This window comes from Clarias gariepinus, chromosome 28 (genome assembly GCF_024256425.1).
Source record: "Clarias gariepinus isolate MV-2021 ecotype Netherlands chromosome 28, CGAR_prim_01v2, whole genome shotgun sequence".
Lineage (NCBI taxonomy): Eukaryota > Metazoa > Chordata > Actinopteri > Siluriformes > Clariidae > Clarias > Clarias gariepinus.
In genome coordinates this window covers 1593184-1612980 of record NC_071127.1, presented here as the reverse complement: position 1 = coordinate 1612980, position 19797 = coordinate 1593184, and positions in this window count along the sequence as shown.

Sequence of the window (19797 nt, the reverse complement as noted above, 5' to 3'; positions counted from 1 at the left end):
TTGACAGCGTGGGAAAGAAAATGTCAATTGACAAGAGCGGTCTTAGATCAGCGCGGAGCGCTGAGAGCATGTCAGTACCCCCCCCCCTAACGAACGCCTCTGGTTGATGACGCGTCGCAGCTGGGATACGTGGAAAGTGGGGTGAATCCGTCGCATGGACGAGGGGAGAAGAAGTCGGACCGCGCATGGGTTGATTATCCTAGTTATCGTGAAAGGACCGACAAAACGGGGGGAGAGTTTGCGTGAGAGAGTCTTCAAGGGAATGTCCCTTGTGGCGAGCATGACTCGGTCTCCCACACGGTACTTGGGGGCTTTGATGCAGTGGCGGTCCGCCTGTTTCTTGTAAGAGGAGATGGCACGTAGTAAGGTTCGTCTGGCGCGTAGCCACGTCTGCCTGCAGCGGCGGACGAAGTGTTGGGCAGACGGGGTCTCCACCTCTATTTCTTGGACTGGGAAGAGTGGGGGTTGGTAGCCTAAGCAGCACTGGAACGGGGACAAGCCTGTCGAAGCGGAAGGCAGAGAGTTGTGGGCGTATTCGACCCAAGGGAGAAACTTGCTCCAGGTGGTAGAGTCCCTGGTCGTCATGCAGCGGAGGGAGACCTCTAACGCTTGGTTCATGCGCTCAGTCTGTCCGTTGGACTGGGGATGGAAACCTGACGAGAGGCTGGGAGTAGCTCCGACGAGCCTGCAGAACGCACCCCAAAACCGCGAGGTGAACTGAGGACCCCGGTCTGACACGATGTCTGTGGGAAGGCCATGAAGCCGAAATACATGGAGGACGAGTAGTTCTGCGGTCTCCTTTGCAGATGGCAACTTCGGAAGGGGCACGAGGTGCACCGATTTGGAGAAGCGATCCACGATGGTCATGATGCAGTTGTGCCCATCGGAAGAGGGTAAGCCGGTGACAAAATCCACCGCAATGTGGGACCAAGGGCGCCGGGGAGCCGGTAGAGGTCTGAGAAGGCCAGCAGTCGGCCGGTTCTCCTTCTTACAGCGGGCGCAGATGTCACAGGCTGCCACGAATCTGGGCACGTCCCTCCTCAACGTGGACCACCAGAATCGTTGCTGGACGATGTAGAGAGTTCGAGCAGCACCTGGGTGACACGATAGCTTGGATCCATGGGCCCACTCCAGAACCTGTGAGCGCAGGCAAGGGGGAACGAAGAGACGGTTGGGTGGGACATCACTAGGTCCGGGCTCCTGGGTCAGGGCCTGCCGAACCTTGCTTTCTATGTCCAGTTCCATGGCGGCGACGAGGCAGTGGGACGGGAGGATGGTATCCTCGGATGTGGGTTCCGGAGAGGGTGAAAACTGGCGTGAGAGGGCGTCTGGCTTGGAATTCCTCGAGCCTGGCCGGTAGGACAGGGTGAAATTAAACCTGGAGAAAAATAGTGACAATCTGGCTTGGCGTGCATTGAGTCTCTTGGCTGTACGTAGATACTCCAGGTTTTTATGGTCGGTCCACACTAGAAATGGGAGCTCAGTCCCCTCTAGCCAGTGTCTCCACTCCTCCAGGGCTAGCTTGATGGCCAAGAGTTCTCGGTCTCCCACGTCGTAGTTCTTCTCAGCTGGGGTTAGCCGACGGGAGTAGAATGCGCATGGGTGCATCTTGTTATCCTGGGTGGACCTTTGGGAGAGAATCCCACCAACCCCAGTATTGGAGGCGTCAACCTCCACCACAAACTGAAGAGAAGGGTCAGGGATGGTGAGGATGGGAGCAGAGGTGAATCTTTGCTTGAGCCTAGCAAAGGCTTGATCAGCTTCCTTATCCCAGCAGAACCGGGTCTTTGTGGAAGTTAGCGATGTCAGGGGAGCGGCGATGGTGCTGAAACCTTGTATGAAACGGCGGTAGAAGTTGGCAAACCCCAGGAACCGTAGGAGGTCTCGCCGTGAGGTTGGTGTGGGCCAGCTAGTGACAGCCTGGACCTTGGCTGGCTCCATCTCCAACATGGACGGGGAGATGACGAACCCCAGGAAGGTAGTGGAGGATGTGTGAAACTCACACTTCTCCGCTTTGACATAGAGGTTATTCTCTAAGAGTCTCTGGAGGACCTGGCGAACGTGGTGCCGATGTTTCTCCAATCCCTGGGAGAAAATTAAAATGTCATCCAGGTAAACAAATACAAAGGAGTTGAGGAAGTCGCGGAGAACATCATTAATGAGAGATTGGAAGACGGCGGGAGCGTTAGTGAGGCCGAAGGGGACCACCAGATATTCATAATGTCCCGTAGGGGTGTTAAAGGCTGTCTTCCACTCGTCTCCCTCGCGGATACGGACAAGGTGGTAAGCATTTCTTAGGTCAAGTTTCGTAAACGTGTCGGCCCCCTGGAGCAGATCGAAGGCAGTTGCCATGAGTGGAAGTGGATAGCGGTTCCTGACGGTAATTTCGTTGAGGCCCCTGTAATCTATGCATGGACGAAGGGACCCGTCTTTTCTTTTCACGAAGAAAAAGCCTGCCCCCGCAGGAGAGGAGGATGGGCGGATGATACCGGCAGCCAGGGACTCTGTGATGTAGGTGTTCATGGATTCTCTCTCTTGGCGAGACAAGGAGTATAGTCGGCCTTTGGGCGGAGAGGTGCCGGGGAGAAGGTCGATGGGGCAGTCGTACGGGCGATGAGGAGGAAGCGACATGGCTCGGGTCTTGCTGAAGACCTGCTGGAGGTCGTGATAATGAGCAGGGACGTTGGCGATATCTGGGGTGTACTCTGCCCTGGCGGTGGTTGGAAGTGTAGGGAGTGCAGAGTGAAGACATGACGTGGCGCAAGCGGGGCTCCAACCCGTGATCACATGCTTGATCCAGTCAATCTGGGGACTGTGAAGAGCTAGCCACGGAAGACCGAGAACTAAGGCGGCGTGGGATTTGTTAATAACAAAGAAGGAGATCTCCTCAGAGTGGTTCCCAGATGTTCTTAGGGTGAGTGGAAGGGTTCTGTAAGTGATGGCTGGAAGGGGGCTTCCATCTAGAGCTTGGACGGACAGGGGATGATCCAGCGGCGTGCAGGGGATCCGTAACGCCCTGGTCGTCGCAGAGCTGATCAGATTCCGATCAGAGCTGGAGTCGATGAGCGCCTGAATGGGATGAGTCTGGCCGCTGATGACTAGGGTTACCGAGAGCAGTGGGCGTGGTTCTGGGAGTTTATCGGGAGGAGCGCCCTCTAGGGCTCCCAGTCTGACTAGAGGGCGCCTCCTTTTAACGGACAGTCCCTCAGCATGTGACCTGAACCCCCGCAGTAAAAGCAGGCTCTTTCTAGGCGGCGGCGGCGTCTCTCCTCATCGGAGATGTGGGTTCTGCCCAGCTGCATAGGTTCCTCCTGATCAATCTGCGCGCGAGGAGAGGAGGGGCGGGGCGCCCTGGGGGGCGAAGGTCTTCTGGTTGGTGGCGACCTCCGGGTTGGCTGCCTTGAGCGAAGGCGCGAGTCAATCCTCCCAGCGAGATCCATGAGCTCATGGAGGTCAGAAGGAAGTTCACGAGAAACTAACTCATCCTTGAGTGCCTCCGACAGACCTTCCAGGAAGACGTCGGAGAGTGCTCTGGCGTTCCATCCGCTTGAGGCAGCTAAGGTCCGAAACTCGATGGCATAGTCATAAGCGGAACGCGACCCCTGGCGGAGGCGTAGTAGCTTGGTGCCGGCCTTTCTGCCGAAGTGAGATCGGTCAAAAACCCTTTTCATCTCTGCAGAAAAGTCAGCAAAAGTGTCACAGCATGGGTCGTGCGCGTCCCAGAGGGCGGTGCTCCATTCCCGGGCCCTACCTGTGAGAAGAGTGATCACGTAGGCGACCCTGGATCTCTCTGAAGAGAAGGTGGAGGACTGCAGTTCAAAAATTAGAGAACATTGTGACAGGAAGGATCTGCATGTACCTGGCTCTCCGCCATAAGTGGGAGGGGCTGGCAGGCGTGGCTCTCGTGGAGGGTCCGTGGACCGTGCTACGGGCATCTGGAGACGTTGCATTTGAGCGGTGACGTCAGCGAGCGTCTGTCTGGTAGTGACCAGTTCCTCCTGATGTTTACCAAGGAGAGTGCCTTGACTCTCCAGCGCCTGCCTCATCCTGTCTAATCCTGCTGGATCCATCGTATGGCCAGATTATTCTGTCAGGACGCTGATCACGGAAAGGCGTGATGTCCGTCGGTGCGTAGAGGCGGGTCCAAACGCAGGTGCAGGAACGAGGCGTTGTATGGTCGAGACTGAGTGAAAGCGAGCAGAGCAGAGAAATCTGTCAGCGTGGTGTCTGTGCCGAGACGTGAAGATAAGCCATAGTCAAGAGAGCGCGCGTTGAGTCGGAAACCGTGTAACCCGTCAGCGTGGTGTCTGTGCTGAGACGTGAAGATAAGCCGTGGTCGTGAAGGCGCGCGTTGGGTCGGGAGCCGTGAAGTCCGTCAGCGTGGTGTCTGTGCCGAGACGTGAAGATAAGCCGTAGTCAAGAGAGCGCGCGTAGAGTCGGGAGCCGTGTAATCCGTCAGCGTAGCAATCAAATCAGAATCGAAAGGCGGAGGAGGGGAAAAACGAGAATCGGAAACAACTTGGCAACGTGAGGGCTATCAAATTAAACGCGAGAAAACTGGTACAATGGGACACAATAATCTGGCGAGGATCCAGTGCGCTGCGCTTCCTTATAAGCACAGATAAATTAGCGCTGAATGAGAAACCGGTGTGCAGGCGGGGCGGAGCAGGGGCGTGGAAGTGACATGACAGCGTGGGAAAACAAGGGCGCGTGATGAGGAGCTTGACAGCGTGGGAAAGGAAATGTCAATTGACAAGAGCGGTCTTAGATCAGCGCGGAGCGCTGAGAGCATGACAACTGTAGCTCAAATTAATGCTTGTTGTCATAGAAAGGTGGTACAAAGGTGTTTAAACACAGTGCATTCCTGTTATAATCATTAAAGGGGGACCTACAATATTAGGTGGCTAATCATAATGTTATTTCTTTCTACACTGTGAAACAATGCAAAAGGCATCCAAAATACACAATAATCTCATTTTTAATCTCATCTAATTAAATTTATGCTCTGTTAAGCCTTCATGATAGCTAAATTCTGAGGTGCTGTTTGTTAATTGTGACATATATATCACAAGTAACAAACAAATATATAACATACCATACATGTAATTAGTATAATTAGTTAAACTTTTCTTCTGTTTCCATGAACAAATTGCTATTAAACCTGCTTTATTTATTTTTTTATAAAAGTTATAATTTATTGTACCATGCTTGAGACAGTCAAACCATATGATTTTGAAGGAAAAAAAAAACACAGCAAGCAAAGAAATGTTTATATTCTGTTTTTTTGTAATTTATTGATTTTACATTAGGCAATTTCATGGATAACTTTATTCAGTCGAAGGACCTCATTCAAGGTCAGGTTATTGAAGCCCTTATAAAAAAAAATACCTTTACGATAGAGCACCTTCTCTGGCTTGTGTGTTGATGATCATCTGCCTGTCTATTGAGAGATATGCATGATATTAACTGTAGGAATACTATTCACTCAAACATACTTAGGTACTTCAAAACGTCTGTATTGAATTTTAATATTTACATTTACATTTAGGCATTTGGCAGACGCTCTTATCCAGAGCGACTTACAAAAAGTGCTTTAAAGTTTACATAATTGGATACATACTTACACTGGGTTAACTAGGTTAATTAAAACTAAGTGCCATTAGTCCAACACAACTGGAAAGACGTTTTTTTTTTTTTTTTTTTTGGAGGGGGGGTGGGGAATATATGTTCAATAATATATTGAACATATGCAAGAAAAAAAATATTTACTATCTGCTTTGCCATGTTATTTGTCTTTAGTACTGTACTTCCAAAATGTTCTTACAAATAAGTCCTCAATATTCTCTGTTTGAACAATACAGTATCAATCCCACTTAGCCATTGGATTAGTGCATACATTTTGAAATCTGTTGAAGTTTTCAATATTAATTTGAATTTTAAGTTTTGTCATAGATGTGCTAAAAAATACAATGTGTTGAGGTAAGCAAAACCCAGCACACGACCTGGTAACAGTCATGTGATTGGCCACCTTGCTACTTACATTGCCCAATCACAACTGTCTGCACTGTTAACTCCTCTTTTGTTGAAAAATCTTGTGTAAAACAGAAAGAAAGAAATATATTACATATCACATATTACAGTGTTAATTTACATCAAATTCAAATTTATTTCAAATTCAAATTTTATTTGTCACATACACAAACATACACAGTACGAAATGTAGTGAAATGCATTTTACGGCTGCCATTGACCCTAGAAGAGAATTAAAGTTTACAAATAAGAAATAAATATGAATAAAAGAAATACGATAGAAATTAAATAGAAATTAAATTAAACTAGGAAAAATAGAACTAAAAATAAAAATAGAAATAGAAATATGATGTGCAAAAATAGAAATCTACTGTACAAATTGAAATATACTGTGCTGTGTGTGCAAATATGCATGGAATAAAGTGACTTTGTGCAGAGGTTATTAAAGTGTCTTTGTGCACTGGTCCAGGATGTAAACGTAAAACTGTAAAATGTAGTGTAGTTGTGAAGGTAGGTGTGCAAAGTTATTAAAGTGACTTTGTGCAATGGTCCAGGATGTAAGCAAACGACATGTAGTGTATATATGAAGGAAGGTGAGCATGTAATTGTCCATAGTGTTCATGGATGTAAGAAGATTGATGGATTTGATCAATTATGAAAAAGATGAAAAGATTGTTAGTTCTGCATAGTGGTGTGGTTGTGGTTGAGAGACCTTATCGCCTGCGGGAAGAAGCTCCTCCTCAGTCTCTCTGTGTTGGCCTTCAAGGAGCGGAATCGCTTCCCAGACCGCAACAGAGTAAACAGTCCGTTATTGGGGTGACTGAGGTCCTTCACGATCTTCCTGGCCTTGGTCAAGCACCGCTTGCTGTAGATTGAGTGCAGGTCAGGGAGCTCGATGCGGATGATGCGCTCAGCTGATCGCACCACCCTCTGTAGAGCTCGTCTGTCCTGCATGGTGCTGTTCCCGAACCAGGTCGTGATATTTCCCGTCAGGATGCTCTCTATGGTGCAGGAGTAGAAATTCCTGAGCACCTTGGAGGGCAGTCTAAAGTCTCTCAAGCGTCTGAGGTGGTAGAGACGCTGCCGGGCCTTTTTTACCACGGTGTTGATGTGACAGGACCATGCCAGGTCCTGCGTGATGTGAACACCGAGGTATCTGAAGCTGTCCACTCTCTCCACTGGGCTCCTGTTGATGACGGGGGTCTGGTAGTTCCTCACCTGCTTTGTACTAAAGTCCACTATCAGCTCCTTTGTCTTACTGACGTTCAGGAGGAGATTGTTTCTCTGGCACCAGTTCTCCAGATTTCCAACCTCCTCCAGGTAGGCCGTCTCATCGTTGTTCGTGATCAGGCCCACCACAACAGTGTCGTCAGCGAACTTGATGATGGTGGTGGAGCTGGTAGTGGCCACGCAGTCGTGGGTGTACAGAGAGTACAGCAGGGGGCTCAGAACACAACCCTGGGGGGCTCCAGTGCTGAGAGTGAGGGAGGCTGAGACATGTCCGCCCATCCTTACTGCCTGTGGTCTGCCAGTCAGAAAATTGGAGATCCACTGACACATTGATGAGCTGAGTCCCAGGTGCTCCAGCTTGGTGGTAAGTGTGGAGGGAATTATGGTATTAAATGCAGAACTGTAGTCGATGAAGAGCATTTTCACATAATTCCCCCTCCGAATGTCCAGGTGAGTGAGAGATGTATGGAGGAGATGAGAGATTGCATCGTCCGTGGAACGGTTTGTACGATAAGCGAACTGTAGTGGGTCTAGTGTGTCTGGTAGTGAAGAGATGATGAAGTCTCTGACCAGGCGTTCAAAGCACTTCATCACTACTGAAGTGAGGGCTACAGGGCGATAATCATTGAGGGAAGCAGGATGAGGTTTCTTTGGGACAGGAACAATGATGGACTCTTTGAAGCATGTGGGGATCACCGACTGAGATAAAGAGATGTTGAATATCTCAGTGAACACAGGTGCTAGCTGGTCTGCGCAGGCTCTGAGAATACGGCCTGAGATGCCGTCTGGTCCTGCTGCTTTCCTGGTGTTCACTCTCTTGAAGGCTCTCCTCACGTCATGCTCGGTGATGATGAACGCGCTTCCGGTGCTGGCAGTGACTTCCTGTCTGCAGCCGTTAGCGCCGCTAGCATTAGCATCGCTAGCGTCCTTAGCTGCAGCCTCGAAGCGAGCATAGAAAGTGTTGAGCTCATCTGCCAGAGTCACGTCTGCGTTTATCATACCGGATGTTGGTGCTTTATAATCCGTTATTGTTCTTAATCCCTGCCACAGGCTCCTAGAGTCACTCTGTTGGAGTTGTGACTCTAGTTTCCTCCCGTAGCGCTGCTTCGCCTCCTTCACCGCCTTCCGGACGCTGTATGACGCAGCCTTGTACGGTTCCATGTCCCCCGACGCGAGTCCCGTGTTGTAGGCAGCGGTGCGAGATCTCAGAGCGTCGCGGATGGTTTTATCCACCCACGGCTTCTGGTTGGGAAACGTTTTAATAGTCTTTTTTTCTACGGTATCGTCCGCTAGTTTCCCGATGAATCCCACAACCGCTTCCGTAAACACGCTGACGTCACCATCGGAGCTGTTTCTGAACATGTCCCAGTCTGCGTCATCGAGTGCGTCCTGTAACGCGGCCACCGATTGGTCCGTCCAGCACGCGACCTCCCTCTGAACCGGAACTTCCTGTTTCAGCCTTTGTTTGTATTTTGGCATGAGGAAGATGGCGGCGTGGTCGGATTTACCAAACGGTGGACAAGATTGTGCCTTGTAACCGTCCTTGACCGTTGTATAGCAGTGATCCAATGTCCTTTCGCCCCTGGTGGGGCAGGTGATGTGCTGATAAAAGTTTGGCGCTGCACGTTTGAGGTTGGCACTATTAAAGTCCCCCGCCACAATAAGCGCAGCGTCCCGGTGTTGTGTTTGTTGCTGTGTGAGTGCCTCATGCAGCTCGCATAAGGCAGTGTCCGTGTCCGCTTGTGGTGGAATATAAACGGCGCTGATTATGACCGATGTGAACTCCCGAGGAAGGTGAAAAGGACGACACATGATGGACAGTAGTTCCAGGTTGGGTGTGCAGGAGCGTGTGAGAGGAACAACGCTCGTGCTGTTGCACCAGCTGCTGTTCACCATTAAACACACGCCGCCTCCCCTTGACTTCCCCGAGTCCCGCGTCCTGTCCATGCGGTGAACCGAGAAGAACTCGGCCGGCTGAATGGCGTGGTCCGGCACCGCTGGGTTCAGCCATGTCTCGGTGAAGCAGAGGAGATTGCAGTCCCGAATGTCTCTCTGGAACTTTATCCTGGCCCTGAGGTCATCGAGCTTGTTTTCCAGTGACTGGACGTTGGCGAGCAGGATGCTAGGCAGAGGTGTGCGGTGTGCACGGGCTCTCAGCCTGTTCCTGACACCGGCTCGTTTCCCTCGAGGCCGCCGCTTCGCGTCGCGTCCTTTGTTGTCCCTCAGGATCTCACTCGGCCAGCTCGGATCCGGAGTTAAAAACGTCGAATTGTGAGTACAATGTACATCATATTACATATTATTTATTACAGTCTATCTGTCAATAAATAACAAATTAACTATGATCTTTTTAATAAGCTGCCTAGACAAGAATGTGACATTTGATTAAATGTTATATTAGATGGTTTATTTTAAATTTACATGTGTAATATTAGCAAACACCAACATCTGACCAGAATGGTCAAAGGAAGTGTCACAATGTCTTTTTTTTTTTTTGCTAATAAAAAAACATTGTTACTGTGTTGTGCATCTGAGGCAAGGCAAGTTTATTTGTATAGCACATTTCATATGCAATGGTAATTCAAAGTGCTTTACATAAAAGAAAAGATTATAAAATTATAAAATGAAATAAAAAAATAATAGCACTAAAAAATGTATTAAATTTGATTTAAAATAAAAATAAAAACTGTTCGTAATGATGCTTTTAAAACTACTTAAACTTCGATTTAGAAGCAGTTAAAAAAAATAAAGTAAACCTAAAATAGAGTGCAGTCAGTTCGGACATAGCACAGTGCTCATTTAATAAATGCACAGCTATGAGTTTTAAGTCTCGAACTGACTCGATCCTAACGGTCTGAGTGGTCTTTTAGGTTTATATTCAGTGAGCATATCTGCACTGTATTTAGGTCTTAGGTCCTCAGAAGATCATTACAATAATCCACCCTGCTGGTGATAAAGGCATGGGCAAGTTTCTCAAAGTCTTGATTGAAAACAAAACATCTAATTCTTGCAATGTTTTTAAAATTATAGTATGCTGATTCATCTACTGCTTTGACATGGCTACTAAAAATAAGGTCTGTGTTCAGAATCACCCCAAGATTTTTGACCCCTAGAGTGAAGGTATGCATTCACCTTCAGAGCTTGTTTCCAAACGCAATGACCTCAGTTTTATCCTTATTTAACTGAAGAAAATTTTGGCACATCTAACTGGTAATTAGAACTGTTAATTAACTCTAGGCTGCACTTCCTCTAGGCTGCGCTTCCAAGGTGAGTGTACTTGCACGTCAGGAGTTGGAAGCCAGAGATAGGCTGAAGGAGACGCTGCTTTTTTCCAAACTCTGCCAGACTGACCAATTTTTCCATTTTTTCCGTCCCCTTACCACAGCTAAAGGTAAGGCGTACACTCGCTGTTTACCTGGTACACGTGTTCTTGATGTTGCTGCACAGGTGCCTGCGGCCCTGAGGAAGAACATTGGAGCTGTGGTCCTTCAAGCTGGCACAAATGACACCAGGCTGAGGCAGACGGAGATCCCAAAGAAGGACATCAGGAGCCTGGTCAAGATGGTCCGCAGCACATCACACACGACAAAGATCGTTGTATCTGGACCGCTTCTGACATTTCAGCGAGGAATCGAGAGGTTCAGTAGATTATTTGCCTTTAATGAATAGTTACAATCTTGGTGTCAACAACAGAGATTACCCTTTGTTGATATCTGGAATGTTTTCTGGGAGCATCCTAGGCTCTACCCCACTGATGGCCTGCACCCTAGCAGAGCTGGAACAGCGGTCCGTTCAGACAACATCTCCAGGACACTACGAACCATCTGACTGGCGGTAAGTCATACCTTAGATTCTTTAGATATTAGCCACAATACAACTTACCATACTAATAGATGCACACACATAGCTTGTCCTATAGAAATTGTGTCTGTTCCCCGAATAATGAGAAAAAAGAATAAATTTGTTAAATCCAGCTGAAACAATCTGATAAACATTAAACTAGATAAAGGCCAAATAAGTAATCGAAATCTACCTCTAAAGTTTGGACTTCTCAACATTAGATCCCTTGCGCCTAATGCACTTAATGTTGATGAAATGATATCAGATTATTGCCTTGATGCACTCTGCCTCACTGAAACCCGGCTTAAACCAAATGATTATATTGGTCTGAATGAGTCTACTCCGTCAGGATATTTTTATAAGCACGAGCCCCGTCTAACTGGTCGCGGTGGTGGTGTCGCCACTATCTACAATGATGTACTCACTGTTACTCAGAAAATAAGGCCCAGGTTTAACTCATTTGAAGTGCTTATCATTACTGTTGCACTCAATGAAATACATAATAAACCCTTGCTATATTTTACAATGGCCACCGTGTACAGATCCCGAGGGCCATATGCCGATTTTCATCTGATGATCTGCTATCAGACCTATTGGTTAACTTTGACAAAGTGTTGATAGTAGGAGACTTTAACATTCATGTAGATGATGCTAACGACACTTTAGCCCTCGCATTTATGCATTTATGGATAAATTCCTTTGGGGTTAAACAAAATATAAATTGATCAACTTACTGCTGTAATCATACGCTAGATTTAATTATATCCCATGGTATAGATGTCTTTAATATAGAGATTTTACCTCAAAGTGATGATATCACAGATCATCACCTCCTGATATATACTCTAACCATAGAACAGATTAGCTGTGTCTCCCCACGTTATCAGTTTCTTAGAAATATGAGTCTGACTACTAAAGACAGATTCACAAGTAATCTGCCGGATCTATCCCAATTACTATTATTAGACCCCTAAATGCAGACGATCTAGATGAAGTGACTAGCAGCATGGCCACTTTTTTTACCAGTACATTAGACACAATTGCTCCCATCAGATTAAAAAAAGGTTAGAGATAAAACACTTGCACCTTGGTACAATATTGGTGAGCAACCCGTAACCTCGAGTGAAAATAGAGAAAAACTAAATTAGAAGTTTTTCGAATTGCGTTTAAAGACAGTAGGTGCAGCTATAGACAGGCTCTAAAAACTGCTAGGACCGAGCATCTTAGCCAACTGATAGCAAGAAATCAAAAACAATCCCAAGTTCTTATTTAGTACAGTGGCTCGCCTAACAAAACCTAAGATGCCTGTAGAGAGTACTCCACAACATTTTAGTAGTGAAGACTTGGACTTCTTAAATGAAAAAATTGATAGCATCAGGAAGAAAATAATGGAGGTTCAACCTCTAATAGCATCTCATGATCTAGTTCAGCCTAAAGTTTCACATTTAGTTTTTCAGTGCTTTACACGTATAGGACAGGAAGAGCTGTATAGACTTATCACCTCAGCTAAATCAACAACGTGCCTGTTAGACCCAATTCCAACCAGATTTTTAAAAGAAGTGCTGCATACGGTTTGAGAGCCACTTTTAAACATTATTAATTCCTCATTATATCTAGGCCACGTCCCTAAACTTTTCAAGTTTGCAGTTATTAAGCCTCTTCTTAAAAAATCTATTTTGGACGCGAATGAAATAACAAATTATAGACAGATTTCGAACCTTCACTATCAAAAATATTAGAAAAAGTAGTATCAGCTCAAATATGCACATTCTTGCAGAAAAACAACATCCTCAAAGAATTTCAGTCAGGTTTCAGACCCCATCATAGCACAGAAACTGCACTAGTTAAGATTGCAAACGACTTGTTTTTATCTTCGGACCAAGGATGCACCTCAATACTAGTCTTGCTTGATCTTAGTGCTGCATTCGACACTATAGTTAAAAGAAAAATGATTAGAGATAAGAAACTTGCTCCTTGGTATAACGATCACACACGCACTCTAAAACAAACCGCTCGGAAATTAGAATGCAAATGGCGTCAAACTAAATTGTAAGTTTTCCAAACAGCATGGAAGGAGAGCATCCTGAACTATAGAAGAGCTCTCAGTGCTGCTAGGTCAATGTATCTCTCCACTCTTATAGAAAATAACAAAAATAATCCTAGATTTTTATTTAATACCATAGCTAAATTAACTAAAAACAAGACCACTGCAGAAATCTCCACAACAAAAACATACAGTAGTGAGGATTTCATGAACTTTTTCAATAACAAAATCATAAATATTAGGCAAAAAATTCAGGCTTTAAAACCAGACAATTTAAGTGATACAGATGATAAATTAATCACATCACATCAGAACCTAGAATACTTTACTCCCCTTGAAGCGAGTGAACTAATTTCACTCATCTCCTCTTCAAAATCGTCAACCTGTGAATTAGATCCTATACCGACACATTTTCTCAAGCAGATAGTTCCAGCAATAACAGAACCCCTGTTAAAAGTAATTAACTGTTCACTCAGCAGTGGGTATGTTCCTAAATCCCTTAAATTAGCAGTTATTAAACCACTAATCAAAAAACCTGACCTTGACCCCTGTCAGCTTTCCAATTACAGGCCTATATTAAATCTCCCGTTTATCTCTAAAATTCTGGAAAAGGTAGTATCACAACAGCTATGTTCATATCTACATAGGAATAGCATACATGAATTGTATCAGTCAGGATTTAGGCCTCATCACAGCACAGAGACAGCACTCGTTAAAGTAGTAAATGACCTCCTAGTGGCCTCTGATCAGGGTTGTGTCACTATACTTGTGTTACTCGACCTCAGTGCAGCTTTTGACACTATTGATCATAATATTCTCCTTCACAGATTAGAAAATGTAGTAGGAATTAAGGGAACGGCCCTCTTATGGCTCAGATCCTATTTGACTGATCGTTATCAGTTTGTAGATTTAGATGGTGACCATTCCTCATGTTCTCAAGTTGAGTTTGGTGTTCCACAGGGTTCTGTTTTAGGCCCACTGCTTTTTTCCCTTTACATGCTTCCTCTAGGCAACATAATTCGTAAACATGGTATTAGTTTTCATTGTTATGCTGATGACACACAAGTATACGTTTCAGCAAAACCAGATGAGAAAAACCAGCTTACTAAAGTTGAGCAATGTGTGCAGGACATAAGAGATTGGATGTTAATTAATTTCCTTCTGCTTAATCCTGATAAGACAGAAGTTCTAGTCATAGGACCACAAGCAGCTAAGGGTAAGCTTTCTGATCACACTGTGATTTTAAATGGCCTTTCTGTTCCATCAAGTGCAACAGTAAAAGACCTCGGTGTGATTATAGATTCAAGCCTTTCATTTGAAGCACATGTAGATAATATTACCAGGATAGCATTCTTTCACCTCAGAAATATTGCCAAGATAAGAAATATATTGTCACTAAACGATGCAGAAAAACTAGTCCATGCTTTTATTACGTCTAGGTTGGATTATTGTAACGCCTTACTGTCTGGTTGTTCAACTAGGTGCTTAAACAAGCTTCAATTAGTCCAGAATGCAGCAGCGAGAATCCTCACTCGAACCAGAAGATATGAGCACATCACCCCTATCTTATCTACATTGCATTGGCTTCCTGTGAAATTTCGCATCGATTTTAAAATACTACTCTTGACGTATAAAGCATTAAATGGTCTCGCGCCGCAGCATCTGAGTGAACTGCTAGTGTCTTACTATCCGCCACGCCTACTTCGATCAAAGGATGCAGGCTGCTTGTCAGTACCGCGTATTATTAAAACTACAGCAGGGGGCAGAGCTTTTTCTTACAAAGCCCCGAAGTTATGGAATAGTCTTCCAAATAGTGTTCGGGACTCAGACACAGTCTCAGTGTTTAAGTCCAGGCTAAAAACCTATTTATTTAGCCAAGCATTTTTATAAATAGATTAGCCTTAGGTAAAGGAGCAGATCTGGGGGACTCATGGACGTAGAGTATTAGGTGAACTGGTATGTTTGGATGCTGTCTTCCCCACTCTCATTGATCACTCAGGTTTGTTGACGGTGAGGTGATTGGTTGCCTTACATCTCTGGAAGCCCTCATGTTTGTGTTTCCTTCTGGCTCTCCCTTTTTAGTTATGCTGTCATAGTTAGTCCTGCCGGAGTCTCTGCTTGCACTCTGCACTAAATATACATTCACTTTTTACATTGTTTGACTGTGACCATACCTAACTGTTATTTCTCCATCTCTTTGCTCTCTCCTTTTCTGCTCTCTCCTCTCTCTCTCTCTTCCTCTCTCCTTTTTCCTCTACCTATCTCTCTGTCGAGCTATACATGTCGCTCCTGAGCTGCCAGTGATCCAGACCCCCTCTGCCCGCTGGACCTCTCTAACTCATCCTGGAGTCCTGCTTCTGGTTGGAGATCTCATCACATGGATGCCCCCGTGTGGTCTGCCTGGAATGCGTGTGGTGACTGGGGTTGGTTCCACTTTTCCATGAAGGTGGTCCTGTCCTCGACTGATGCAGACAGCTGTTCTCTGAGGACCTGTGACTTCAGTCGCTCAATAGTTCAGGACTGAAAATTTTCACTGTCTACCTGAGCCTCCAGGAACAAACTGGACTTTAATCTTACACATCTCCTCTTATATTGAACTTCCAGTCTCACATATTATTATGCACATCAATCCCTGCTATCTGTTTTCACCCAGATGAGGATGGGTTCCCTGTTGAGTCTGGTTCCTCTCAAGGTTTCTTCCTATTACCATCTCAGGGAGTTTTTCCTTGCCACTGTCGCCGTCATCCTAGGCTTGCTCATCAGGGACAATCAGGGACAATCATATCATTTTGATTCATACACATTCACATTTTATACAAACTTAGTTCTTTTGATTGTGTAAAGCTGCTTTGTGATGATGTAAATCGTTAAAAGCGCTATACAAATAAAATTTAATTGAATTGAATAGGGTGACATATAAGAGTGGAGGCAGAAGCACTCAGGTAGACTACATCTTGTGTCAACGTCAAGATCTGAAAGAGATCAGTGACTGCAAAGTGTTGGTAGGGGAGAGTGTAGCCAGACAACACAGAATGGTGGTGTGTAAAATAACCCTGGTGGTGAGGAAGGTGCAGAGGCCAAAGTGGTAGAAGCTGAAAAAGGAAGAATGTTGTGTAGTCTTTAGGGATGAGTTGAGACGGGCTCTGGGTGGTCAGAAGGTGCTTTCAGTTGACTAAACAATTACAGCCAATGTGATCAGGGAAAAAGGTAGGAGGGTACTTGGTGTATCATCAGGTAAGGGAAAAGTGGCCAAGAAAACTTGGTGGTCGAATGAGGAAGTCCAGGAGTGTATACAGGGAAAGAGGCTAGCTAATAAGAAGTGGGACACTGAGAGGACTGAAGAGAGTAGACAGGAGTACAGGGAGATGCAGCGTAAGGTGAAGGTAGAGGTGGCAAAGGCCAAGCAAAGAGCATATGAGGACTTGTATGCTAGGCTGGGGTGCGTTTCCCAAAAGCATCGTTAGCCAACTATGGTCGCAAGTTCCATCGTTACCAACATAGTTCAACAATTCGGTGTTTCTCGAAACCATAGTTCAAACGAACATTCGCAAACTGCGTCGCAAACTTACGTGGTTGGAACTACAGCCTTCGACCTGTGGTTAGAAGCATAGTTCCTTGCCGCGACTGGGTGTGTTCTATTCATAGTTCATGACCCTACGCACTATAAGTTTCTAAATATTTTCCCAACCCCTTTGAGCGATTTGGACAACTTAATGTGTTGGTGCTCAGATATTAGGCTATTCATTTTTCGGTTATTTTAATTACAAATTCACTTTGAAACGATATAACAGCGATACCATCCTAATTATTCCCTTCGAAGTGCCCTACGAAAGCATTATTTATGTTCCGGTTGGAGCACAGCCTTGGTTTCGTTTGTGCGAACAAAAAGGTGAGTTTTTAAGTGAATTTTTTTGTTGTGCTCTCAGAAGTAGAAGTAGAATATGAACTATTCATAGGTTTAAAAAAAATTAAATATATATATATATGTATATATATATATATATATATGTATATATATATATATATATATTTATATATATATATATCCTCATTCATAGCAGCACCAAAAAGACCCCCTCTTCCTTCTCAAAAAGCGGGAAATTTTCCTCGACTGCAATGTTGTGGAGAATTGCAGTATTTTGGAGGGGTTCAGTTTCAGGCCACCACTGGCCTTGCTTGTTTGGTAACACTTGCAAAGTCCCTCCACTTGTTTCTGACTTCCTCTGGGCTTCTCTCATACCCATTTCCAGCTTTAATTTTTTGTGCGATTTCATTCCATGTTTTTTTCTTTTTAGAATTTGTAACTGTGTTTTTTTATTTGGAGAAAAGCAAGATTTGATTGTTTCCCACCTCCTCCAAAAGAACTGCAAGCTCTTTTGTAGTAAATTGTGGTTTTCGTGTCATTTTTTTTACATCAACTCTCATTAAAACATGCCTTTATGTAAAGGGACTTATATAGGAAATGATCTTGAGCAAAATAGGTAACAGGTGTTCACAACACAATCCCAGCATTTTCAAAACCCATAATTTCTTTTTATTTTAATTGTACTTATGTATCAATACCAAATAAAAATGAGTTCTATGAAATATAACTAAAAGTTATAGACTTTGTTATTCGAAAAGAGCACATTTAAACTGTGTATGCCTATATATGTTTTATTGTACAAATAATGAATGTTGCATTCGTGACATTATTACACCACTTCTACGTAACGTCCCTGCGAAAGCGCATTGAATTACAGTAGGGGGCGATATGTGCCTATGGTAATACTCCGCCATTGTATCGAAGAAGAAGAAGAACGACAGATTAAACCAACATGGTTTTAACGATGGAAGTGCGACACAGGTACTATGGTGTTGGGAAACACTCGTGACTAGTTAGTTATTTTCTTCAACGTTGCATCGTACAACTGTGGTTAAGCAAAGAGCTACATCGTTGTACGGGAAACGCACCCCTGGACAGCAAGGAGGGAGAGGTGGATCTGTAGTTTTTGACTAGTTTGTTTAACAAGATCTTGGAAAGTGAGAGGATTCCAGAGGAATGGAGGAGAAGTGTATTGGTGCAAATTTTTAAGAACAAGGGAGATGTGCAAATCTGTGGCAATTACAGAGGTTTAACGCTAATGAGCCATACAATAAAGCTGTGGAAAAGAGTAGTGAAAGCTAAGTTAAGGACAGAGGTGAGCATTTGTGAGCAAACATATGGTTTTATGCCTAGAACGAGTACATCCGATGCAGTATTTGCTTTGAGGATGTTGGTGGAGAAGTACAAAGAAGGTAATAAAGAGTTGCATTGTGTCTTTGTAGATTTAGAGAAAGCGTACGACAGGGTGCCCAGAGAGAAGCTGTGGTATTGTATGAGGAAGTGTGGAGTGGCAGAGAAGTATGTTAGAGAGGTGCAGGACATGTATGAGAGCTGTAAGACAGTGGTGAGATCTGCTGTAGGTGTGACAGAAGAGTTCAAGGTGGAGGTGGGTCTGCATCAAGGATCGGCTCTAAGCCCATTTTTGTTTGCTCTGATGATGGACAGGATAAAAGATGAGGTAAGACAGGAGTTAACATGGACTATGATGTTGGCAGATGACATTGTTCTTTGTAGCGAGAGCAGGGATCGGGTGGAGGAAAATTTGGAGAGGTGGAGGTATGCTCTGGAAAGCAGAGGAATAAAGGTTAGACAAAATACATGTGTGTGAATGAGAGGGACTCAAGAGGAACGGTGAGGCTACAAAGAGCAGGGATAAAGAAGGTGCAGGATTTTAAATACTTAGGGTCAACGGTCCAGAGCAACAGAGAGTGTTCAAAGAAGGTGAAGAGAAGTACTGGCAGGTTGAAATGGGTGGAGAAAAGTGTCAGGTGTGTTGTGCGATAAAAGAGTAATCAGCGAGAATGAAAGGAAAGGTATACAGAGACAGTGGCACTGAAAAAAAGGTGGCAGAGCTAGAGGTAGCAGAGCTGAAGATGTTGAGGTTTTCTTTGGGAGAGACAAGGATGGATAGGATCAAGAATGAGTTCATCAGAGGGACAACCCATGTTAGATGTTTTGGAGATAAAGTCAGAGAGGCCAGATTAAGGTGGTTTGGACATGTTCAGAGGAGAAATTATGAATATATTGTTAAAAGGATTCTGAGGTTGGAACTGCCAGGCAGGAGGTCTAGAGGAAGACCAAAGAGGAGATTTATGGATGCAGTGAGGGAGGACATGAAGTTAGTTGGTGTGAGAGAAGAGAATGCAGAGGACAGGATTAGATGGAGGCAGGTGATTTGCTGTGGTGACTCCTAAAAGGGAACAGCCTAAAGACAAAAAAGACATACAAGGCTTTAAATGGTTTAGCTCCCACATACCTTACCAGTCTTCTGATATGCTACAATCCACCACATTCCTTAAGATCACAAAACTCTGGACTTCTGGTAATACCCAGAATTTGAAAATCTACAAAAGGGGTAGGGCTTTTTCATATTTAGCTCCAAAGCTTTGGAATAGCCTGCCAGACATTGTTTGGGGCTCAGACACAGTTTTCCAGTTTTAAAGTAGACTCAAGATGCATCTCTTTAATATGGCAAACACGTAACTCATTTCATAACCTCATACTCCAGTACATCTATCCTGAATGGCAACTACGCTAATTCTCTTTATCTGTTCTGTATTTTTCTACC